This window comes from Symphalangus syndactylus, chromosome 5 (genome assembly GCF_028878055.3).
Source record: "Symphalangus syndactylus isolate Jambi chromosome 5, NHGRI_mSymSyn1-v2.1_pri, whole genome shotgun sequence".
Lineage (NCBI taxonomy): Eukaryota > Metazoa > Chordata > Mammalia > Primates > Hylobatidae > Symphalangus > Symphalangus syndactylus.
In genome coordinates, this window is record NC_072427.2 from 48,958,632 (window position 1) to 48,985,151 (window position 26,520).

At 41.9% G+C, this 26,520-nt stretch overlaps 1 non-coding gene across 1 annotated transcript; it reads left to right on the forward strand.

The window, feature by feature from the left end:
• Positions 1 to 21,236: 21,236 nt before the first annotated feature.
• On the forward strand, positions 21,237 to 21,369 carry LOC129483662 (U8 small nucleolar RNA). Its single transcript, XR_008658168.1, has one exon. It is a non-coding gene; the product is annotated as a U8 small nucleolar RNA (small nucleolar RNA).
• Positions 21,370 to 26,520: the final 5,151 nt, after the last annotated feature.

Consider the following 26,520-nt stretch of genomic DNA (forward strand, 5'->3'; position numbering starts at 1 on the left):
ATGACTTTTCAACAGTAACAGTAGAGGTCACGTGCCATTAGAAGAAAACAGCCAAAATACTGCGAGGAAAAACAAGCTGTAACCAAGAATTGTGTATCCAATGAAACTGTCCACAAAAAAGGAAATATAGAAATGTTCACATAAGTAAAATATATTGTATTGGGCTCATTTGGCCTGCCAGAAGTGATAATTCTTCAGGCTGAAGCAAAATGACAGTGACCTCTTGAATCTACAGGAATGAAAAAATAAAGACAAATGAGTAGCAAATATGTGGGTAGATATGAAACTATGCATACACATAGATTGTCTCTGCTTCTCTTAAATTCTTAAAAGCCATTAATTGTTCAAAGAAAAAATTATAACCATTAGTTGCATGGTTTACAACTTTCTTAGAATTAATTTACATGATACAAGAGCATAGAGTATAGGTGGTTTATAAAGGATGATTTATAAATTGCACCCCATCATAAACATGAATTACTAATTTGTTAAATGTAAGAAGATTACCTGAAAATAAAGTGAAATCTGTAATTTTTAGAGTAATGACTAAACAGTAAAGCAAAAAAGGCAAAGAAGAAATCAAAATAGAGTACAAATAAAATAGTCAAATAACACAAAATAAGAAAGAGGATAGATGAAATAAACATAAAAATGAAGAAACAAAAGCAGATAAAATAAATTGAAAGCACTTCACCAAATGACAGACATAAATATTACATCACTAATTTTACTGTCAACAGAATAAATATTCTATTAAATATAGAGATTATCAGAAAACCAAAGGAACAAGACTCAACTATATGCTTTCTACAGGATGCAATACACTAAATAATTGTCACAAATGGGATAAAGGTTGAAGAAAGGGAAAATATGTTATTAACAATAAATCATATGAAAGCTGGAATAGTTTTATTAATGTCAGAAAAAATGGACATTAAAGTAAATTAACAGGGAAGAGAACTTAATCACAATAAAAGGGTCAATGTATTCGGAATACATAAAAATTATAAATGTGCATAAGCCTAATAAGAACATTTAAAAATATGTGAAGAAAATAATGAGAAAGTTAAAGGAAAAAATAAACAAATCTGGAAACTTAGATGGAAATTTTAACACCATATCCCAATTGTTGATAAAAGAACTGAACAAAAATCTAGTAAGGTGATCGAACATTTTAATAACCCTATATGTCTAACAGTGTACTCAATTACAGAAGATTACTTTTTTTAAATGCACATAAAACATTCACCTCAAAAAATTCAACTTCTGAACCATAAGACAGCTCAATAGATGTAACAGTAAAATATTTCAGACTTTATTTCTTTATCATAAATTAAATTTCACGAGAAGTTAAAAACATCTAGCAAAGTCCTGAGTATCTCAAAATTTAAACAATTCAATTAGAATCCATCAAAGTGTAAATGAAGGAATTACAAGACAAAGTAGAAAATAGTATGCTAAATAAGAAAAACTCAATGTATAAAAATTTGTAGAAAGGTGCAAAAACATTCATAAATGTAAATATATGAATTCAAATGCTTACATTACAGGTTTTATGAAAAGAACAATAAAAAGTTATAGAACTCTATCTAAACTGATCACAAAAAACGAAAAAAATAGGATATTCATTTTTGGTAAAAATCCCAAAATACAGGTATAAAATGGAACTCCCTCAACTACATAAAGAATATAAAGTATATTATTGGAGAATAAATATTTAGAAAGTGATATGATTTGGCTGTGTCCCCACCCAAATCTCATCTTGAATTGTAGTTCCCATAATCCCATGTGTCATGGGAGGCACCCGGTAAGAGGTAATTGAATCATGGGGCAGTTACTCTCATGCTGGTCTCATGTTTGCTTCCCCTTCTGTCATGATTGCAAGTTTCCTGAGGCCTCCCCAGGCCTGCGGGATGGAGACAATTAAAATGTTTTCCTTTATAAATTAGTCCCGGGTATGTCATTATTAGCAGTGTGAAAATGGATTAATACGGAAAGGTATCCCATGCGAGGAGACTGGGAGACTCAAATTTGTTAAGATGTTCTATTTTCCTAAATACGTACAAAGATTTAATGCAATCTCATTAAAAATTTCAGCAAAAGTTTTGAGACTTGGCAAGATGATTCTGAAATTTTTAGCTAAATTGCAAATGACTTAGAATAGTAAGAACATTTTTAAAATAAAGTCTTATAATACTACAAACAAGTAGAACTTAATTAGTGATTTCCAAATAGTTAACTTAAAACCTTAAAGTAATATAATATTGAGTTATTGATAATTTAAATTTTGATAACATGACAAGAATTTTAATATATTTCTAGTTTCATTTAATACATTTTACTACAGAAAATGGATGTATAAGTAACTTTAGGTTATATTAATATATGTGTTCTTATTTAAAGAAATGCATTACATAAACATTTTGGTATCAAATAATGAATATTTCTTATTTTTTGTTTGTTTCCATGGGTACAATGTACACCATTTGGGCCGTCGTTACCCGAAAAGCCCAGAATTCATCACTACACAGTATATCCATGTAACAGACTGCATACATACTCTTTAAATTTATACAAATAAAAAAGAAAAATAATGAAAAAGTTATGTTCCTGTAAGTATGAAATGTTTTCATTGTTCAAGAATATGAAAGAAGACATTAAAATATATTTTGCTAGTTAATGGGTACAATAATGGAGTTGGATAGAATAAGTTCTAGTATTCCATGGTATAATAGGAAAGTGTGTTCTAAATCAAACCACAGATAATCTAACAGTACAGCAATTTTCCTAAAGATTGCAACTCCCATCCATTAACAGCACTTAAGGATTGCCTAGCGTTTCTCCACTAGCATTCTCGTTTACTGCAAAAAGTTCAGTTATCCAATTGCAAGTAACTCAAATATAATTTAATAGTATAGGAATGTTTCTAGTGGTCTTTGGCTTTTTATGTTAATCAACTAAATTTGAAAGCTTCACTCAGCAATCAACAGGAATAACATTGATATATAAACCAATATTTAACAGTTACATTTTTATTGAAAAGGAAGCCACGCTGGTTAAATTTGACTTTCACTTTATTTTTGGATTTCACACAATGATGTGCTTTGAGGAAACAAGGGTATATTTGAGATTAGTCCTAAGGCTTTTCAGAAAGATCATCCTTTCTTTGTTCTTTCCCCTAAGGTAAACCATTTCCATTGTCATAGCACTGACAAATAATTATTTTATTGCTGAAAAACTCTGACTCAGAGAAAATGCCATAGGTATATTTTTAATAGCTGTTGCAGTTTAAGCTTTCAGAAATTGCTAATATAAAACCTGTCATTTAGGGAGAAAATAAAATTTTCTGTAAAAGCAATTCAAAAAATGTAATTATTCCTGTGTTCGTGAAACTTCACAGTAATGATGAACAATAAAAAATATTCATTCTTTCTTAAGGTACCAAGTAGTCACAAATTTTATTTTTTCATTTAAGAATTGATTAACTTCATTTTTCCCTAATGAATTGGGATATATAGTGTGTATGTGTGCCTTGAAGCTGCAAGTTGGCTTTTTTATTCGCTTTCGGCTAAAATTTAAATCTGACCAATTTTAAATTTTAAATTTGACCAATTATCACAAACTGATCAGTTGTCTTGTTTTGGTAAATATCGACATTGGATTAGTTCAATATGAAAATATTTAAAGTAGACTGAGGAGTTTCTATATCATAGATCTTTAGGGTTCTGGAAACCCATCTTGCAATTGAGATTACAGAAACTCTCCATTGTATTAACTTATGTAAATCTGTTATAAACATCTTTTGTTGATGACAATATTATGACTGTCTCTCACATTTACCAAATGGGTGTAATATGAATCTGCACTCATTTGAAGGCATGCAAGTGATGCTAAAATCAATGAGAATGTATGTAATTACAAACAATTCAGTGGAAATTTATCTAATCCATTATGACAACCAGAGCTACATGTAACAAGTTAATGATATCTTGTAATACATAATTTGAAGGAAAATACATCTTTTTATTATTTAATATTATTTAAATGGACAGAATAGAAATAATAGAAACCACACAGAAAAATAAATGAACTTTTAAAAACTTTATAATGCTTTTACATTTTTAGAGTTTTTTATCTAGAAATATTTAACATGAATTCTGATATTTAAAATTATGTCACCTCTCAACTTATTTTATAAAAAACTTTGTGTTTTGTTATACTAAAAGTATGTTTCTTGCAAATTACATTTATAAGTTTAATTTTTGCATATCAAATGGAACACTATATTTACACACATAATTGGCTTCTTATCTAAGACCTTGACTTGATGAAATGATTAAAACAATTGTCTTGCCCTAAATTTGACTATTATTAAACCTGTTTTTATTCAAAAAACATACATGAGTTGTTCATTTTTGTAACTTAGGCATTCATTTTGAAATTGATAAACAATCAATTAATATATGCTTTGACAGCTAATTAAAAATTAAAAACTTTACATGTACATAAGTCAGACATTACCTGCACAATTACCATATATTTTATTTTCCATATGGCAGGAAAGATTCATTTTTAAGTAGTTTTTGGAGCATTATAGAGAAGTACAGTATCTTCTTTCAAAAGGATTCCTTGGAGAGACAAATTTGACAAACATAATAATCAGTTGCACATGTGGAAAATATCTTCACCATTGTTTTACTTTTTTAAGTGGAATTAAACCATTAATTTTCTTTGGCTTATTCCTTTTTTAACGTGAGTATTACTGGTAATAAAATATCTAAACCATGATGTTATTTTGAAGATAAATACGCTGAAATATGCATAGCTCTATTAGCTAGTTACAAATATCAAGAAGCCCTACAAACACAGGCTTATAAAACTGGGCTCAAATTCTGTTTTCTTCTCTTACTACGTTAACTTTCATACTCATGAGAGTTACCTCATAGTTTCAAAATGACTATAGCATTACATCTTTTGCAAAGGAGGAAAGGAAGAATATAAGAAAAAGAGAGCCTGAATCAGGAAGGGAAATTCTTTCTCTGGAAATCATTTATACTGTTCCTTAACCAGAACCGTGCACATAGCCAGCCCAGCATTATCTGTGATGGATTCAACCAGATAAATAGTTTTAAATTAGTCCATTGTTCTTGCAAAACAAAATTAGAAAAGGGGGGAAAAGAGAATGAATATATGGCAGGCATTTAGTAAGGTCTTATCACAGTGGCAGTACTTAGTGCTATTAGTGCTTAGGGAACATAGTAAGACCATGCCACTGCACTCCAGCCTGGGCAATAAGAGTGAAACTCCGCCTCAAAGAAAAAAAAAAAGACCAGGTTTCACCATGTTGCCCAGGTTTTGTCTGGAACTCCGAGGCTCAAGCGACCCTCCACGCTCGGCCATCCAAAATCCTGGGATCAAAGGTGGAGCCACGACGCCAGGCCAATCACGCCTGTAATCCCAGCACTTTGGGAGGCCGAGGTGGGCGAATCAACTGAGGTCAGGAGTTGGAGACCAGCCTGGCCAACGTGGTCAAACACCGTCTCTAATAAAAATACAAAAAAATTAGCCAGGTGTGGTGGTGGATGCCTGTAATCCCAGCTACCCAGGAGACTGAGGCAGGAGAATTGCTTGAACCTGGGAGGCAGAGGTTGCAGTGAGCCAAGACAGTGCCACTGCACTCCAGCCTGGGTGACAGAGTGAGACTCCATCTCAAAGCAAAAAAATAAATAAAATAAATTGGGCCATGCACGCTGGCTCATGCCTGCAATTCCAGCACCTCCACAGGCCGAGACAGGTGGATAACCTGAGTTCGGGAGTTTGAGACCAGCCTGAACAACAGGGAGAAACCCCGTCTGTATAAAAAAAAAAAAATTAGATGGGAGGCTGAGGCAGGAGAACCACCCAAACTCGGGAGGCGGAGGCCGTGGGGACCTGAGACCATGGCACTGCGCTCCAGCCTGGGCAACAAGAGCGGAACTCCGCCTCAAAAAAAAAAAAAAAAAAAAGAGACTGGATTTCACCATTTTGCCCAGGCCGGTCTGGAACTCCTAGGCCCAAGCAATCCGCTTGGGGATCCGAGACCGTGACACTGCACTCCAGCCAGGCACCAAGAGCGAAAATCTATCTCAAAAAAACAAAAGAGACCAGGTTACACCATGTTGCCCAGGCCGGTCTGGAACTCCTAGGCTCAAGCAATCCGCTGCGCTAGGCCCTCCAAAGTCCTGTGATCACAAGGGTCAGCCACCACGCCAGGCCAATCTCTTCCTTTCTGATTAATAAATTAGGCCTGGCATGGTGGCTCACGCCTGCAATCCCAGCAACCAGGGAGGCCGAGATGGGCAGATTACTTGAGGTCGGGAGTTTGAGACCAGTCCGACAAACATGGAGAAACCCCATCTGCACACACACACAAAAAAGAAAAACAAAAAAAATTACAAAATGAGCCAGGCATGGTGGCTCATACCTGCAATCCCAGCCACTGAGGAAGCTGATGCAGGAGAACCACCCAAATTCGAGAGGCGGACGCCGTGGGGATCCGAGACCGTGCCACTGCACTAAAGCCTGGGCACCAAGAGCGGAACTCCACCTCAAAAAAAAAAAAAAAAAAAGTGCGAGGGTTTCACCATGTCGCCCAGGCCGGTCTGGAACTCCTAGGCTCATGAGATACTCCGCGATCAGCCATCCAAAGTCCTGGGATTACAAGCCTGAGCCACCACGCCAGGCCGATCTATTCCTTTCTGAGTAATAAAGTGGCCTGGTCGCGGTGGCTCACCACTGCAATCCCAGCACTCCGGGAGGCCAAGGTGGGTGGATCACCTGAGGTCGAGAGTTTGAGACAAGCCTAACCAACAGGGAGAAACCCCGTCTGTACCAAAAACAAAACAAAACAAAAGAAATACAAAATCAGTCGGGCACGGTGGCTCACGCCTGCAATCCCAGTCATTCGGAAGGCTGAGGCAGGAGAACCACCGAAACCCGGAGGCGGAGGTCGTGGGGAGCCTAGACCACGTCACTGCCTTCCAGCCTGGGCAACAAGAGCGAAACTCCGCCTCAAAAAAAAAAAAATTCAAAATGATCCGGGCTTGGTGGCTCATGCCTGCAATCCTAGCCACTCAGGAGGCTGAGGCAGGAGAACCACCAAAACCCAGAGGCGGAGGCTGCGGGTAGCCGAGACTACGCCACCGCACTCCAGCCCGGCAAAAAGAGCAAAACTCCGCCTCAAAAAAAAAAAAAAAAAAAAGCAATTTGACTGGGTTTCACCATGTTGCCCAGGCTGCTCTGAAACTCCTAGGCCCAAGAAATCTGCTGCGCTAGGCCATCCAAAGTCCTGTGATCTGTGATCACAAGCGTCAGCCACCATGCCAGGCCAATCTATTCCTTTCTGATTAATAAATTAGGCCTGGCATGGTGGCTCACGCCTGCAATCCCAGCACCCGGGGAGGCCGAGAAGGGCAGATTACCTGTGGTCGGGAGTTTGAGACCAGCCCGACAAACATGTAGAAACCCCGTCTGCACAAAAAAAAAAAAGAAAAAAAACATTACAACATGAGCCAGGCATGGTGGCTTACGCCTGCAATCCCAGCCACTCGGGAGGCTGAGGTAGGAGATCCACCCAAACCCGGAGGTGGAGGCCACGGGGATCCGAGACCACGCCACTGCACTCCAGCCAGGCACCAAGCGTGAAAATCTATCTCAAAAAACAAAAAAAAACAAAAAGATACCAGGTTTCACCATGTTGCCCAGGCTGGTCTGGAACTCCTAGGCTCAAGCAATCCACTGCGCTAGGCCATCCAAAGTCCTCTGATCACAAGCGTCAGCCACCACGCCAGGCCATTCTCTTCCTTTCTGATAAATAAATTAGGCCTGGCATGGTGGCTCAAACCTACAATCCCAGCACCCAGGGAGGCCGAGAGGGGCAGATTACCTGAGGTCAGAAGTTTGAGACCAGCCCGACAAACATGGAGAAACCCCATCTGCACACACACACACAAAAGAAAAACAAAAAAAATTACAAAATGAGCCAGGCATGGTGGCTCATTCCTGCAATCCCAGCCACTGAGGAGGCTGATGCAGGAGAACCACCCAAATTCGGGAGGCGGAGGCCGTGGGGATCCGAGACCGTGCCACTGCACTCCAGCCCGGGCAACAGGAGCGGAACTCCGCCCAAAAAAAAATAAAAAAAAAGTGACCGGGTTTCACAATTTTGCCTAGGCCGGGCTAGAACTCCTAGGCTCATGAGATTGCCGGCGCTCAGCCATCCAAAGTCCTGGGATCACAAGCGTGAACCACCACGCCTGGCCAATCTATTCCTTTCTGATTAATAAAGTGAGCTGGGCGCGGTGGCTCAACCCTGCAATCCCAGCACTCCAGGAGGCCCAGGCAGGCCAGATCACCTGAGGTGGAGGATTTGAGACCAGCCTAACCAACAGGGAGAAACCCCTTCTGTACCAAAAAAACAAAACAAAACAAAACAAAACAAATACAAAATTAGTCGGGCATGGTGGCTCATGCCTGCAATCCCAGGCACTCGGGAAGCTGAGGTAGGAGAAACACCCTAACCCGGAGGCGGAGACTGGGGGAGCCGAGACCATGCCACTGCACTCCAGCCTGGCAACAAGAGCAAGACTCAGCCTCAAAAAAAAAAAAAAAAAAAAAAAAAGGAGACCGGGTTTCAACATGTTGCCCAGCCTGTCTGGAACTCCTAGGCTCAAGAAATCTGTCACACTGAGCCGTCCAAAGTTCTGGGATCACAAGCGTAAGCCACCATGCCAGGCTGATCTATTCCTTTCTGATCAATAAATTGGGCCAGGCGCAGTGGCTCACGCCTGAAGTCCCAGCAGCCCGGGAGGCCGAGGCGGGCAGATCACCTGAGGTCGGGAGTTTGAGACCAGCCTGACAAACATGGAGAAACCCAGTCTACACCAAAAAACAACAACAACAACAACAACAAAACAAAAATGCAAAATGAGCGGGGCATGGTGGCTCACGCCTGCAATCCCAGACACATGGGAGGCTGAGCTAGGAGATCCACCCAAACCCGAGGGGGAGGCCACGGAGAGCCGAGACTGAGCCACTGCACTCCAGCCAGGCAACAAGAGCGAAACTCCACCTCAAAATAAAAAATAGAGAGAGAGACTGGGTTTCACCATGTTGCCCAGGCCGGTCTGGAACTCCTAGGCTCAAGCAATCCGCTGCACTAGGCCATCCAAAGTCCTGTGATCACAAGCGTCAGCCACCACGCCATGCCATTCTCTTCCTTTCTGATTAATAAATTAGGCCTTGCATGGTGGCTCAAGCCTGCAATCGCAGCACCCGAGGAGGCCGAGGTGGGCAGATTACCTGAGGTCGAGAGTTTGAGACCAGCCCGACAAACATGCAGGAACCCGATCTGCACACACACACACAAAAAGAAAAACAAAAAAAAAATTACAAAATGAGCCAGGCATGGTGGCTCATGCCTGTAATCCCAGGCACTCGGGAAGTTGAGGCAGGAGAACCACCCAAACCTGGGAGGTGGAGGCCTTGGCAAGCCGAGACCATGCCACTGCACTCCAGCCTGGGCAAGAAGAGTGAACTCCGTCTCAAAAAAAAAAAAAAAAGACCTGGTTTCACCAGGTTGCCCAGGTTTGGTCTGGAACTCCTACGCTCAAGCGACCCTCCACGCTTGGCCGTCCAAAGTCCTGGGATCAAAAGTGGGGCCAACACACCAGGCCGATTTCGCCTGTAATCCCAGCACTTTGGGAGGCTGAGGTGGGTGGATCAACTGAGGTCGGGAGTTGGAGACCAGCCTGGCCAACGTGGTGAAACATCGTGTCTAATAAAAATACAAAAAAAGGAGCCGGGTGTGGCCATGGATGCCTGTAATCCCAGATACCCAGGAGGCTGAGGCAGGAGAATTGCTTGAACCTGGGAGGCAGAGGTTGCAGTGAGCCAAGACAGTGCCACTGCACTCCAGCCTGGGTGACAGAGTGAGACTCCATCTCAAAACAAAAACATAAATAAATAAAATAAACTGGGCCATGCATGCTGGCTCATGCCTACAATTCCAGCACCTCCAGAGGCCGAGTCAGGTGGATAACCTGAGTTCGGCAGTTTGAGTCCAGCCTGAACAACAGGGAGAAACCCCATCTCCATCAAAAAAAAAAAAAAGAAAAAATTAGCTGGGCATGGTGGCTCATGCCTGCAATCTCAGTCACTCAGGAAGCTGAGGTAAGAGAACCACCCAAACTCGGGAGGCGGAGGCCGTTGGGAGCCGAGACCGTGCCACTGAACTCCAACCAGGGCAAAAAGAGAACTCTGTCTCAAAAAAAAAAAAAAAAAAATGTGAGAGGGTTTCACAATTTTGCCCAGGCCGGTCTGGAACTCCTAGGCTCATGAGATCCCCTGTGCTCAGCCATCCAAAGTCCTGGGATCACAAGCGTGAGCCATCACACCAGGCCGATCTATTCCTTTCTGATTAGTTAAGTGGGGTGGTCACGGTGGCTCACCCCTGCAATCCCCGCACTTCGGGAGGCCGAGGCTGGTGGATCACCTGAGGTTGAGAGTTTGAGACCAGCATAACCAACAGGGAGAAATCCCATCTGTAGCAAAAACAAAACAAAACTAAACAAAACAAATACAAAATTAGTCGGGCATGGTGGCTCATGCCTGCAATACCAGCCATTTGGGAGGCTGAGGTAGGAGATGCACCCAAATCTGGAGGCGGAGGCCGCGGGGAGCTGAGACCATGTCACTGCCCTCCAGCCTGGGCAACAAGAGCGAAACTCCGCCTCAAAAAAAAAAAAAAAAAAAAAAAGAGAGAGAGCCTGGATTTCACCATGTTTCCCAGGCCGGTCTGGAACTCCTAGGCTCAAACAATCCGCTGTGCTAGGCCATCCAAAGTCCTGTGATCACAAGCGTCAGCCATCACGCCAGGCCAATCTATTCCTTTCTGATTAATAAATTATGCCTGGCATGGTGGCTCACACCTGCAATCCCAGCACCTGTGTAGGCCGAGGTCGGGAGTTTGAGACCAGCTCGACAAACATGGAGAAACCCCATCTGCACACACACACAAGAAAAGAAAAACAAAAAAAAATTACAAAATGAGCCGGGCATGGTGACTCATGCCTTCAATCCCAGCCACTCCAGAAGCTGAGGCAGGAGAACCACCCAAACCTGGGAGGTGGAGGCTGTGGCGAGCCAAGACCATGCCACTGCACTCCAGCCTGGGCAACAAGAGCGAAACCCCGTCTCAAAAAAAAAAAAAAAAGAGACCGGGTTTCCCCATGTTGCCCTGGTTTGGTCTAGAACTCTGAAGCTCAAGAGACCCTCCACGCTCGGCCATCCAAAATCCTAGGATCAAAAGCGGAGCCACCACGCCAGGCCGATCACGCCCGTAATCCCAGCACTTTGGGAGGCTGAGGTGGGTGGATCATCTGAGATCAGGAGTTGGAGGCCAGCCTGGCAACGTGGTGAAACACCGTCTCTAATAAAAATACAAACAAATTAGCCGGCTGTCACGGTGGACGCCTGTAATCCCAGCTACCCAAGAGGCTGAGGCAGGAGAATTGCTGGAACCTAGGAGGCAGAGGTTGCAGTGGGCCAAGACAGTGCCACTGCACTCCAGCCTGGGTGACAGAATGAGACTCCATCTCAAACCAAAAAAATAAAGAAATTCCGCCACGCACCCTGGCTCATGCCTGCAATTCCAGCACCTCCAGAGGCAGAGTCAGGTGGATAACCTGAGTTCGGGAGTTTGAGACCAGCCTGAACCACAGGTAGAAACCCCATCTGTATCAAAAAAAAAAAAAAAAAAATTAGCTGGGCCTGGTGGCTCACGCCTGCAATCTCAGTCACTCAGGTGGCTGAGGCAGGAGAACCACCCAAACCCAGGAGACTGATGTTATGGGGAGCCCAGACTGCACCACTGCACTCCAGCCTGGGCAACAAGAGTGAAACTCTGTTGCTCAGGCTGGAGGGCAGTGAAGTGGCCTCGGCTTCCCACGGCCTCCGCCTCCGCGTTTGGGTGGTTCTCCTGCCTCAGCCTCCCGAATGGCTGGGATTGGAGGCATGAGCCACCATGCCCGACTAATTTTGTATTTGTTTTGTTTTGTTTTTGGTACAGGCGGGGTTTTTCCCTTTTGGTTAGGCTGGTCTCAAACTGCCGACCTCAGGTGATCCCCCGCTTCGGCCACTCCGAGTGCTGGGATTGCAGGGCTGAGCCACCGCGACCAACCCACTTTATTAATCAGAAACGAATAGATTGGCCTGGGGTGGTGGCTCAGGCTTGTGATCCCAGGACTTTCGATGGCTGAGTGCGGGGGATCTCACGATACTGAGTTCCAGACCAGCCTAGGCAACATGGTGAACCTGGTCACTTTTTTTTTTCTTTTTTTTTTGAGGCAGAGTTCCACCCTTGTTACCCAGGCTGGAATGCAGTTGCGGGATCTCAGCTCCCCATGGCCTCCGCCTCCCGGGTTTGGGTGGTTCTCCTGCCTCAGCCTCCTAGCTAATTTTTTTGTTGCTGTTCTTGATAGAGACGGGTTTCTCCCTGTTTTTCAGGCTGGTCTGAAACTCCCGCGAGTGTGAGGAAGGGACCAGATGGGTTGGGTAGAAAGATGCTGGGTCAAGAGAGGAGGGGGCAGCCGGGAGCACCCGCACGCCTGGTGCGCGCGGGGCGCGTCGCGTTGAGGGGTGAGGGGTGAGGGGTAAGAGGTGAGGGGCGACGAGGACCTGGGCGGGTAGGGGCAGCCATTTCCCAGGCGGTAGCGGGGGCAGTGGTGCTGTTGCTCTTTTAAGCTGCGGGTTGACGGGAGCCGCGCCTCCTGTCGGTGGAGTCGGTTACAAAGGGAGCAGCCTCCCAGGCCGCCACACAGCTCCCGCCAAGACCTCCGTGTCCCTTGCCATTTTCCAGTCGCGCTCCCACGAGGGTCACGGCGGCGGGAAGAGGTGGAGCCGCAAGAGCTCGGCCGGGGGCACCGCCGGGTGGTCGCCGCCATGACAGCGGCTCGGTACGGGCTCCTTTTCCGCGCCCTCCCGCCGGAGATGAGGGGAAGATGTCCGTGTCAGGGTCAAGGCCAAACTGAAGTTGCTGGCCTCCATCTTCCAGCAGAATCAGGAGCCACAGCCGCGGCTCACGCTCCACCGCAACATCAAGGTGAGTCGCCGGGTGGTGGCCTCGCGGGGCAGGGCGAGGGCGGGAAGGGGATGCCCAGAGTCCCAGGACAAAGGGGAACCTGCCCCAGAGAGGCCTCGGTTCCCCGCCCCTTTCCCCCGAAACTGGCCCGCCCGGCACTGCGCAAGGCTTGGGTGGGAGAAAGCGAAGGGCGCGTCTCTCCAACTCCTAGCGCGGGGCTGGCTTGGGGGCTGCTGGTCTCTCTCGGCCCCTGTCGCTGCGCCTCGAGGTGGGAGCCCGTGGCTGCCGGAGCCTTCTTGGGACCCATGGTCGCCCTCAGTCAGCCGACCTGCTCTGGGGACCGCGACAGGGCGGGGCAGGGCGGCTCCCGCGTTGTTTGAGCCCAGGCGGGGAAGAGAAAAGGCCTTTTAAGATTTTCGGTTTTTTGGCGGGGCATAGTGGCTCATGCCTGTAATCCTAGCACTTTGGGAGGCCAACCGGGCTGATCACTTGAGGTCAGGAGTTGGAGACCAGCCTGGCCAACATGGTGAAACCCGTCTCTACTAAAAAATAGAAAAATTAGCCGGTCGTGTTGGCAGGCGACTTAATCCCAGCTATTTCGGAGGCAGAGGCAGGAGAATCGTTTGAACCCGGGAGGCGGAGGTTGCAGTGAGCTGAGATCGAGCCATTGCACTCAAAGCTGGGGGAGAAGAGCGAGACTTCTCTCAAAAAAAAAAAAAAAGTTTTCTTTTTTTTCTTTTTGTTGAGACAGTCTCACTCACTGTGTTGCCCAGGCTGGAGTGCAGTGGCGCGATCTCGGCTTACTGCAGCCTACCTCTCTTGACAGTCCACTGGTTAAAGCGATTCTCCTGCCTCAGCCTCCCGAGTAGCTGAGATTACAGGCGCCCTCCACCACACCTGGCTAACTTTTGTGTTTTTAGTAGAGACGGGTTTTTTAGTACAGACGCGGTTTCACCATGTTAGTCAGAATGGGCTTGATCTCCTGACCTCATGCTCCGCCCGCCTCAGCCTCCCAAAGTGCTGGGATTACAGGCGTGAGCCACCGCTCCCGGCCTCTGTTTTGTTTTATACATGTAATATATTCACAAGTAGCTTTACGAAGTGATTTTGATACTCTTTTGCCTTCTCCCTAGGATCTCTTTGTTCTGTAATAATTTTTTTCTTAGTTTATTTTGATCTTATTTTCCTTTTTAAAGCCTTTCCTTAAATATCTATTCTATGTTGCTTATCATTTGTAGTTTTTTTTTTTTTTTTTTTTTTTTTGAGAGGGAGTCTCGCTGTCACCCAGGCTGTAGTGCAGTGGTGCAATCTGGGCTCACTGCAAGCTCCGCCTCCCGGGTTCATGCCATTCTCCTGCCTCAGCCTCCTGAGTAGCTGGGACTACAGGCGCCAGCCACCACGCCCCGCCAATTTTTTGTATTTTTTAGTAGAGACGGGGTTTCACCATGTTAGCCAGGATGGTCTCGATCTCCTGACCTCATGATCTGCCCACCTTGGCCTCCCAAAGTGCTGGGATTACAGGCGTGAGCCACTGCGCCCAGCCCTTATTCTATATTATAGTGAGTTGTACAATTATTTCATTATATGTTACAGTGTAATAATAATAGAAATAAAATGCACAATACATGTAATGTCCTTGAATCATCCCAAAATCATCTCCCCCAACCTTGTCTGTGGAAAAATTGTCTTCTGCAAAACTGGTTCCTGATGCCAAAAAGTTTGGGGACTGCTGGCATACGTGGTCTGATAGAGTATTTGTCCTTTCCTGCCTGGCTTGTTTCACTTAGCATAATGTCTTTAACGTTCATCCATGTTGTAGCATGTGCCAGAATGTCATCTGTTTTTAAGGCTGAATAATATTCCCTTGTATGTATTTAATGCGCTTTGTTATCTTTTCATCTGTTGATGAATACTTGGGTTGCATCCACCTGTTGGCTATTGTGAATAGTTTTGCATTGCCTGTCTTTCTCATGATCGCCATCCTATTTCACATCTAGCAGGTGTGAAATTCCATTGATTGATTGATTGAGACAGGGTCTGACTGTTGCCCAGTCCGGAGTGCAGTGTCATGATCTTGGCTCACAGCAACCTCCATCTCCCAGGCTCAAGCAATTCTTCTGCCTCAGCCTTCCGAGTAGCTGGGATTATAGGCATGTACTACTACCAGCTGGCTAATTTTTGTATTTTTAGTAGGGACGGGGTTTCACCATGTTGGCCAGGCTGGTCTCGAACTCCTGACCTCAAATGATCCACCTGTCTCCTCCTTCCAAAGTATTTGTATTACAGGTGTGAGCCACTGCGCCCAGCTAGTAGGTGTGAATTTCTATGTCTTAGTGGTTTTGATTTGCATTTACCTGATAGCAAATGATGTTGAGTATCTTTTTATGTGTTTACTGGCCATTTGTCTATTTTCTTTGGGGAAATATTTATTCCAAAATTTAACCTATGTTTAATTGGGTTATGTATCTCTTTATTATTTAGTTGTAAGAATTTTTTACATATTCTAGATAGGAGTTATAACAATTTTCTCCCTTTTTCTGGATTGTCTTTTTTCTTTCTTGTGGGTGTCCTTTGAAGCACAAAGATTTTAAATGTTGATATAGTCCAATTTATCTTTTTTCATTTGTGTTTTTTTGTTCCTTGTGCTTTTGGTGTAATATCTAAAAAACATTGCTACTCCAAGGTCACAAAGGTTTCTGCCTATGTTTTTTTCTATGAGTTTTATAGTTTTATCAATATCTGTTATATTGAGCTTTTTTATCCATTTGAGTTAATTTTTGCATGTGGCATGAAGTAGGGGGATATAGCTTCATTGTTTTGCACCTAGACATCCAGTTATCTCAGAAGTATCCGCTGAAAACCTTATTCTTTCCCCATTGAATTGTCTTGGAACCCTTATTGAAGATCAATTGACTGTATATGTGAAAGTTTATTTCTGGATTCTATTCTTTTATCTGTTCATCTGTCCTTATACTAGTAGCACACTCTTGATTACTGTAGCTGTTTAGTAAGCTTTGGAATCAGAAAGTATGAATCCTCCAAAAAGTTTTTTAAGGTGGGTTTGGCTGTTCTGGGTCACTTGCATTTCCATATGAATTTTAAGATCAGCTTGTCAGTTTCTGCAAAGGAGCCAGCTGGGATTTTAATCACAGTTGCATTGAATATGTAGATCAACTTAGGAAGTACTGCCATTTTAACAATATTAAGTTTTCCTCCATGGACACAGGATGTATTTGTACTTATTTAGGTCTTACTTTAATTTCTTTCAATCATAGTTGTGTTGAATGCAGACCTACTTTGAATTAATTCTAAGTTATTTTTATGCTACTTACTGCTTGACAAATATAATTGCTTTTAGTTTTTACTGTAGTTTTGATGCAATTGAAGTGTATTTGGACCATGTGAAGCTTATTTCTGCTTTGAAATTTAGTATAAATGGGTTATAATAAAATCTCACTGTGCTAATTTTTTGGTTATGTGAAATAGAAAATCAATGTAAATTTAAAAATTTATTCTGGGCCGGGCGCGGTGGCTCATGCCTGTAATCCAAGCACTGTGGGAGGCTTAGGAGGGCAGATCACAAGGTCAGGAGATCGAGACCATCCTGGCTAACACAGTGAAACCCCGTCTCTACTAAAAATACAAAAAATTAGCCGAGTGTGGTGGTGGGTGCCTGTAGTCCCAGCTACTTGAGAGGCTGAGGCAGGAGAATGGTGTGAACCTGGGAGGCAGAGGTTGCGGTGAGCTGAGATCGTGCCACTGCACTCCAGCCTGGGTGACAGAGTTAGACTCCGTCTCAAAAAAAAAAAAAAAAAATTCATTCTGAAATGCGATAGATGTTGATGCTCTTCTGGCAGGTGGTTATAAAGAGGAGTATATAATCATTCTATTGAGAAAATATAATCAATAATGTGAATACCTAAGGTAGTTTATTTTACATATATATCTCGGTATTTATTTTTGAGACAGAGCCTCACTCCTGTCACCCAGGGTGGAGTGGAGTGGAGTGGCACGATCATGGCTCATTGCAGCCTCAAAATCTTGGGCTTAGGTGATTCTCTCATCTCAGCCTCCTGAGTAGCTGCGACTACAGGTGTGCACCACCATGCATGGCTGATTTTTTGTATTTTTAGTAGAGGTTTCCCCATGTTGCCCAGGCTGGTCTCAAACTCCTGGACTCAAGTGATCTGCCGGCCTTGGCCTCCCAGAGAGCTGGGATTACAGGTGTGAGCCACTGTGTTGGCCTTATGTTTTATAATCTTTAAGTGATACTTTTTATTCTATTACAAAACATATAATTTTAAAAAACTTGTAAAATATAAAAGAGGACAAAGACAATAGAAAAATTATTTACAATGTAATTCCCAAGTAAACACTGATTACATTTTTTTAAGAGCCTTTTGCTCAGGCTTGAGTGCAGTGGCACGATCATAGTTCACTGTAACCTCATACATCTCATACATTTTTATATTACTACTTCTGGTTTTATACATAATGTGTTCACTTTGAAACAAGAGAGTATGATTTTATAACGATTATTTTCATTTAATGATCATGATCTCATTGCAATTATTGACCATTTAGTTTATTCCTGAACATTTTGTTTTATATATTTTTGCTATTGTGAGTGGGATATTTGTTATAACTTGGCATTTGTGCCTACATTCAATTTACCTATAGGAAGTTAATTTTTGCATACAATTGTTTTAATTGGTGCAGTGGCACAATCTCAACTCACTGCAACCTCCGCCTCCCGCGTTCAAGTGATTCTCCTGCCTCAGCCTCCTGAGTAGCTGGGATTACAGGCACATGCCACCACACCCAGCTAATTTTTGTATTTTTAGTAGAGACAGTGTTTCACCATGTTGGTCAGGCTGGTCTTGAACTCCTGACCTAGTGATCCACCCACCTTGGCCTCCCAAAGTGCTGGGATTAGAGGCTTGAGCCACTGTGCCCGGCCTCTTTGTGTGTTCTCTTAAATCCTTCATCTGAGTTGCAAGGGGCACCTTGGGTTTCCAGGAATTTTCTTAGCTAACTCTGTTCCTTTATCTATGACCCTTCCTCACTAGTTTTGGATAATTTATTTTCCTTCTTCCTTACTTCACTGATTTACTTGTCTATTTTATTTAGTTTGCTAGTCATTGTTTCTTTTAAGGTTCTTAAGCATAAATCCTCTTTTTTTTTTTTCTGATGGGAAATACTGGGGCATAGCACTGGGAATACAAATTATGTTTAAATAGAGCACAAAGAACCATCTCAAAGGAATAACTGATGGTGAATATCTGGTGATTCATTTTATTATGTATCAACTCTAACAAGGCTTAATAAATAACTGAGGTTTAACACTTAGGTAATCGGTCTGTTTTTAAGCCTGAAAATTTTTTTATGTTACAGTTTCAACTTCACATTGAATATTCTGTAAAGCAGAAATAAATTGATTAGCATTCTATGAATGAAAAATGAAGCCATGGGTCGGGTGCAGTGGCTCACACCTATAATCCCAGCACTTTGGGAGGCCGAGGCAGGTGGATCACCTGAGGCCAGCAGTTCGAGACCAGCCTGGCCAACATGGTGAAACCTCGTCCCAGCTACTCGAGAGGCTGAGGCAGGAGAATGACTTTAACCCAGGAGACGGAGGTTGTGGTGAGCCGAGATCATGCCACTGCACTCTAGCCTGGTGACAGAGCAAGACTCTGTCTCAAAAAAAAAAAAAAAAAAAAAAATTAGCTGGGCATGGTGGTGCGCACTCGTAATTCCACTACTTGGGAGCTGAGGCAGGAGAATCACTTGAACCCGGATGGCAGAGGTTGCAGTGAGCCAGGGTTGCACCACTGCCCTCCAGCCTATGTGACAGAGTGAGACTCCATCCCTAAAAAAACAAAACAAAACAAAAAAACCCATGCTGGTAATCGAAAAACCAGTTTGCCTCATTACAGTTTAGAAGATTGAATTGTAAAGATCTTTCTTCTAGTCCTAGCCAGGCTTAATGGTAACATGAGCAATTCAGTTACTTTCTCAGAGTTTTATATTTTTATCTGGAAAATGGAAATGATGGTACGTACAGTTTAGGATTTTTGTGAAAATCAAATGAGGCTGCAAGTGTCTTGAATAGCATTTGAAGTACATTGATATAGGTGATATTTTACAGTGGTGTCTTCCTCAGCATCTTATTAGTTCAGTGTTTTAAAGCTCTATATTAGTCACAGAAACAAATCTAATTTTTGTTCTTATTTCAGATTACAAGTGGACACCTAAGTCAGCAGGACCTGGAATCCCAGATGAGAGAGCTTATCTACACGGACTCAGATCTTGTTGTCACCCCCATTATTGATAATCCAAAGGTGCACAAAGCACTCTAACAACTGAGTTGTAGACTTTACGGAGATCTGAAATCTGCATAAGATTTTCATTCAGAATATTATTTACCGTCTAATCTTTCCTGTTTCTCTTGCCTGCTTCTGTTTCATTTGTGCTGCATGTCTGCATTTCCAGTTCCCGCTCTGTCTGCAACCCTTTCCTCTGCCTTCACTTCCACTTCACTGGAGTTCTAAGTTTTCTCCCCTCTGTTTTGAATGAGTCAGCTCTGCCTCTCACTACTGCTTTCTTCCACATGCCACGGAGGGGTTGCCAGTCTCTTGACCTCAGACCTTAGCTCTCAGTCCCATCGTTTCTCCATCTGCACTAATGTGAATCAGTCTAAATATTCTAGTCTCTAATGTATTTTGAAGGCAGAAGCAGTGAGAGGGCACTGCTCACCAGGCTGTGCTGGGCAGGCAGATCCCACAGAATCCCTGCCCTCTCACAGGTTAAGACTGCAGGGGAGACAGTGGGGAGACACTGTGGGAGCTTGAGGAGTCATGGTTCACAATGCACTTCTAAACCAGTGAGATTTTTGCTTCTTGTCTTTTAGAATATAGTACTTTATTGCTAGGGGATAATGAGTATCTACTTTAAAAAACAAATGTATTTCTAAGTCCTTCTGTTTTGTCTTGACTTCCAGCTCCCCAACATACTCACATTCCACTACTTATTCTCTATTTTAATTTTCCTGCTTCTTTTACTTTTTTTTTGCTTTACTTTTTAGTTTTTATTTTTTTGAGATGGAGTCTTGCTCTATCGCCCACGCTGGAGTGCAGTGGCGCCATCTCGGCTCACTGCAAGCTCCGCCTCCCGGGTTCATGTCATTCTCCTGCCTCAGACTTCCGAGTAGCTGAGACTACAGGTGCCCGCCACCACACCCAGCTAATTTTTTGTGTTTTTAGTAGAGACAGGGTTTCACCGTGTTAGCTAGGATGGTCTCCATCTCCTGACCTTGTGATCCACCCGCCTCAGCCTCTCAAAGTGCTGGGATTACAGGCATGAGCCACTGCACCTGGCCGCCTTTTTCTTTTTTAAATATCGTTTTCTGTATTAATTCATGACTGTTTTTTCTTATCTCATTGGGAACATTAGTGTGCTTTAGAACGTAAGGGTTCTTGCATTCAAGTTTATTTTCTAGATAGACTGCATTTTATATAGATTATTTAGCTATTTTTCATAATGGAGCTGATTCTTTTTGTGAGTTCATATGTCTGACAGTGTAACTATTATGCTAAGTTTGATGTGCCTTGGCGCATTTTCAAAGTGGGCTTTCTAGAACAATTTGTAATATCTTTCCTGGGGGTGTCCAGTCTTTTGGCTTCCCTGGGCCGCACTGGAAGAAGAATTGTCTTGGGCCACACATAAAATACACTGACAATAGCTGATGAACTAAAAAACAAAAAAAAAATTGCAAAAAAATCTTACAGTGTTTTAAAAGAGTTTACAAATTTGTGTTGGGCCATATTCAAAGCTGTCTTGGGCCGCATGCAGCCCACGGGCTGCAGGTTGGACAAGCTTGCTTTAGACAATATTCTGTGTTTCTTTTTTTCCTCTTATAACCATATTTGGTAGTTTATGGGAAGCCTTCGTCAGTGGAAATTTTTGTGTTTAACTTTAATTTTAAACTGCTTTTAGTCTTAGAGAAAAGGTTAAAAAATAGTTGAGAATTCCTGTATACCTTTTGCCCAGCTGCTCTTAATGTTCACATCTTATAGGTCTATAGTATAGTTAACAACACTTGGGAATTAGCATTGGTATAGTGTTAGGTGGGATAATCCTTACCTGTTCCTCCTTTTGGAGGGCAGTAGAATGTGGTAGTTGGAGTTGCATGATACTTGATTCATATCTCTGTGTAATGAGGGCTTGCAATACCCTGATTGCTCCTTTCTAATTCTTCCTGAAAAGGGAAAAATAAAACATGAGTATAGTGCTGTTAACTAAACTACCAAAGTTATTTGAATTTTACCAGTTGCCTGTAATGTCCTTTTTAGTTGTTGTTGTTCCAGGATCCCACATTACAGTTAGTTGTTATGCCTCCTTAGTCTCGTATAGTCTGTCTTTGTCTTTCATGGTTTTGTCAGAATTTCTCAGACTTTTCTTATCTTTCATGACCTTGACAGTTTGTCTTTTTTTTTTTTTTGAGATGGAGTCTCACTCTGTCACCCAGGCTGGAGTATAGTGGCGCGATCTCAGCTCACTGCAACCTCTGCTGACCGGGTTCAAGCTATTCTCCTGCCTCAGCCTCCTGAGTAGCTAGGATTACAGGTGCCTGCCACCACGCCTGGCTAAGTTTTGTAGTTTTAGTAGAGACGGGGTTTTACCATGTTGGCCAGGCTGGTCTTGAACTCCTGACCTCATGATCCACCTGCCTAGGCCTCCCAAAGTACTGGGATTACAGGTGTGAGCCACCACACCTGGCCTTTGTATGTTTTTGTAATACATGTTATAAAACGTATGACTCAAGTCCTTGACACTTTGAAGAGTAACTGGTTTGGTGTTTTGAAGAATGTCCCTTAATTTAGGTTTATTTAAGGGTTTCTCATGATTAGAATGGGATTATGAATTTAGATTATGAGATTAGAATGAGAATATGCATTTAAGTAAGAATACTGCAGTAAATACAGTAATGCTGGTTACTTAATTAGTAAAGGTTTTAAAAATATTACATATAGAAGTTTTGCAGAAGTTAGGTATAGAAATGATGGTTGAATTTTTAATTAAAAACCTCAAGATGCAGTATCTGGCTGTCCTAAGCTCATGGATCCAACTACATGGTTTCTTCACATTTCTCAAATAAATTGTGCACTTTCCAATTCATGCTATTATGGCTTCCTTGAATGGTGTCTTCTCTGATATAACCATAAAGTTGTAACCATCCTTCAAGACCTCAACCCACCTTCTACCTCTTCTGTAAACCCAGTCCCAACTATGTCAAGTAAAGTACTTGCTGTATTCTCTAAACTACTATTTACAAAAAAAATTCTTTCTGTCCAATGTTTTGTCTGTAGTTATGTCCTACCTCTTTTGAATTGTGAAATATTTTGTTGTTTATCAAATGTTTGTCTCATCTTCCCAACCAGAATGTCATCCCTGTGAAAATTGGATTGTGTCTTTTATATCTTTGTATCCCCATTAGCACTTGGCGTAGAGCCTTACCTTGGCAGGTACGCAATAGATACTTGTTGAAAGACTGAATTTCTAATTAGAGGTAAATTATCTGAAAGGTAAGCCAAGATAGGGGTTAATTTTTTCTTTGAATTTTTATTTTATTACAGATATCAATTGAAATGATTTAAAAAAATAAATTATTATCTATATATGTATGTTTTAATCTGAAAAGTCATTCTTACTCTTTTTGGTAACAAATTTTACACATTCATTTTTGTGCTCATTGATTTATTATCTGATATAAGGGACATATAATGAGACAGACATCCATCTTAAAAATTGCCTCAAAAGTTTGTTTTTTGGCCGGGTGCGGTGGCTCACGCTTGTAATCCCAGCACTTTGGGAGGCCAAGGTGGGCGGATCACGAGGTCAGGAGATCGAGACCACGGTGAAACCCCATCTCTACTAAAAATACAAAAAAATTAGCCGGGCATGGTGGCGGGCGCCTGTAGTCCCAGCTACTCGGAGAGGCTGAGGCAGGAATGGCGTGAACCCGGGAGGCGGAGCTTGCAGTGAGCCGAGATTGTGCCACTGCACTCCAGCCTGGGCAACACAGCAAGACTCCGTCTCTAAAAAAAAAAAAAAGTTTTTTGTTTTTTTTTTAACCACAGATAATGAAACAACCACCATCAGTTAAATTTGATGCAAAAATATTGCCTCTACCAGCATTTTCAGGTAGGATCATAAAGGACTTATCGAGCATGTAGACTCTTTGTATACAGATACAAATATGAAATTTATTCACAGATAGAATATTTGTATGTGAATAACTAAATTTATTTTGTCTTGACAATTGGTTATATTCTTGGGGCAGTGTTATGTGAATTGTAAATAATCTGTAATTCGTTTGTGCCAGCTGTTGACATTTCTCAGCTGAGTCTGGGCTGCCCTGTCCTCTTGTGGGTGGGGAGGTTCCTATAGGTCTGGGCAAGTTTTCCTGTAGAGTGGGTGGGGGGGATCTCCTCTCTTCACTTCATAAAGCTGGTTGAATTTCCACCATTTATGGCAGGTGTAGGTGCACAGGGTTGGGGACAACAATGAAGGATTGGGATTCTATTGGCGGGACCAGGACATTTGAGAACGGGACTAGGTGGTTCATGACTGTGGAGATGGTGTGGGAGTGGAGATACTTAAGGGATAATTATTATGTTTCTGTTGAGCTAATGAAAATCTTATTTAGGGTGAACATCACAAAGTTTTACATACCTTAAACTTTTTTTTTAACAAGTTATATTTTAAGCTGTTAAACTGGATTTGGGGAAAATTATTCATTGTGGCTAGAGTAGAATCTATGATTTGAAGAAAACTTAAAATATATTTAGGTTTAAATAAACCAGCTAACAGTTTATATCAGTCAACTTAATTACTAATAAAAACAACAACAAAAAAACCTGTGGAGAAGACTTTTTGAAAGACCGAAGTGAAGCAAAATATTATTAATAGTGCTTTCAGTGCCAAGTAGGTCTATTTATGCAAACCTAGAGAATTATTACTGGGAAATACTATTTCCTTTTTCTTCTTTGAGTTATTTAGGAAATCATATTTACAATTTCTTTTGTCTAAAGATTGAGATCAGCCAAAAATATGTTAGCAAAAAATTTTAGGGAGTATCACATTTCCTACATTTTGCCCTTCTTTTTATAGGGATTTGGAGATAGGAATTTCAGGTGATTTTAGCTATCATGTTATCCTTGTTGTTTTTTTACAGTAATTTTATTGGAACTTTTTAATAACTGTGTGGTTTGTGCTTTTCTCAATATTTGAGAGTTGATTTATTTATACAAAGGTTCTTTTGTCTTTTACTCCAGTTGTATTGAACTTTGCATTTTGTTATAGTCTAGGTTGTGGGACAATTCTGCTTTAGACATTTGCTTTGTTTGAAAGCATAGTTTTCCATTGAAGTGGTTAAAAAGTTTCCATGGATAGATAAAGAGATGAGGAATATAGAAGGACAAATATAAGTAATGTCATCTTTAGAGTATTTTTGGTTTTGACAGTGTAATGTTTTCCTTGTCCTCATCTTAGCTGTCGTAATTCTGTGTTTATTTCTCATGTATGTTTCCAGCAGTTGTCTTTCTCATCATTCATACTTCTGTTATTTTCTTTCCTTGGCAATGGATAAGTTATAATTTCTGAAAGACCAAGATTGGAATGACTTTTTGTAACAAGTGTGCTCGCAGATGCACTCCACTGAGAAGAGCTCAGGGGCCTCCCGAGCCAAGCTGAATCTCCTTTGCTATTTGTGCTTGGTGGCCGGTCACCAGGAGATGGCCACTAGCCTCCTCCATTCCCCCCAGTAGGTCTCTGTGACATGACTTATGCATTTAAATTTATGTTTTTATAGAGGCTCAAACAAGTGCTAAAATAGCAATTTGATTTAACTACCATGAGAAAACTGATTTATCATGATTTTAGGTTTATGAAAATTACCCTCTGCTTAATCCTTAGGTCTTAAAGTAGATGAGAGTAGATGGTGATTTTGACTTTTTGTTGTTGTTGTTGTTGTTGTTTGTAATACTCAGGTTTCCATTTTATGTTAACTTGTAAGATTTTTAAAAAATATGTGAAATCAGGCTGGGCGTGATATCATAAGACAGACCATTTACCTTCTCATCAGTGACCGGAATGAACACCTGTAATCCCAGAACTTTGGGAGGCCGAGGCAGGTGGATCACCTGAGGTCAGCAGTTTGAAACCAGCCTGGCCAACATGGCAAAACCCCATCTCTACTAAAAATACAAAATTAGCTGGGCGTGGTGGTGTACTCCTATAATCCTAGCTACTCGGGAGGCTGAGACAGGAGAATCACTTGAACCCGGGAGCCAGAATTTGCAGTGAGCTGAGATCATGCCATTGCACTCCAGCCTGGGCAAAAAGAGCGAAACTCCATCTCAAAAAAACAAACAAACAAAAAACGTGATATCATAAGACAGACCTCTTCCCTTTTCACCAGTGACTGGAATGAACTGCCCATGTGGAATGGGTTGGGGGTGTTGGTTCCTTTACTGGGTCATCTGGTAACCTGCAAGGTTTCTGCTGTGACATTGAAGGCAGACATCAACCCTTTAAGACATTTTTTTTCCTATCCTCTGGGAATATTACTTTTTGGACTATCTTGGTCCATTGGTAAGCTCATGGGAATTTGTCAGTTTTTTTTGTTTTTTGTTTCTTTTGGCTCATGTTTAGCATCGACTGGCAGAGTGTTTGGAGTCATCCTCAGAAAGGAATTACGGTGGTTCGGAGATGTTTTCTGTAGTGGGCCCTCATTTGGAAATTGGCTTGAAAAAAATTTAAGTTCATTTGCTTCCAGGATAGTATTAAGGTTACTTTTTTCGATAGCTGGTGTGTGTCTATCAGGTAAGGGCCGTCATTTAGAGAATATAAAGTGGTAGGGGAAACTAAAAGTACTGTTCTTAGTTTTTATTTTAATCTTATTCATATACAAGTGCCTTTGTAATTTAGTAAATATAATTTTTGGTATACAGCGTAAATTTCCTTTTTATAAAGATCTGAGCTGTTAACTTTGCTGTCACTTTCTGTGTTTCATGACTTAAATATTTTAATTTTTTCTTTTTTACATTTACATTTTTTATTCTAGTTCCAATTGCTAATCCAGCATTTGTGGATAGCTGCAAACTGGGATATGTAAGTAACATTTATATTTTAAAAATTATTTTCTGTGACTTTGTTAAGTAGTTACAGCACACATACTTATCAAAAGCAGAGTCCTAAATAATTATCATAAATTTTTCTGACATAAAGATGACTCTACTCGTAGGCAATTTTTATGGGCATTCCAATTATAAATTTTAGTATATTTAAAAATAGCCTGGCTAATTTTTTGTATTTTTAGTAGAGACGGGGTTTCACCATGT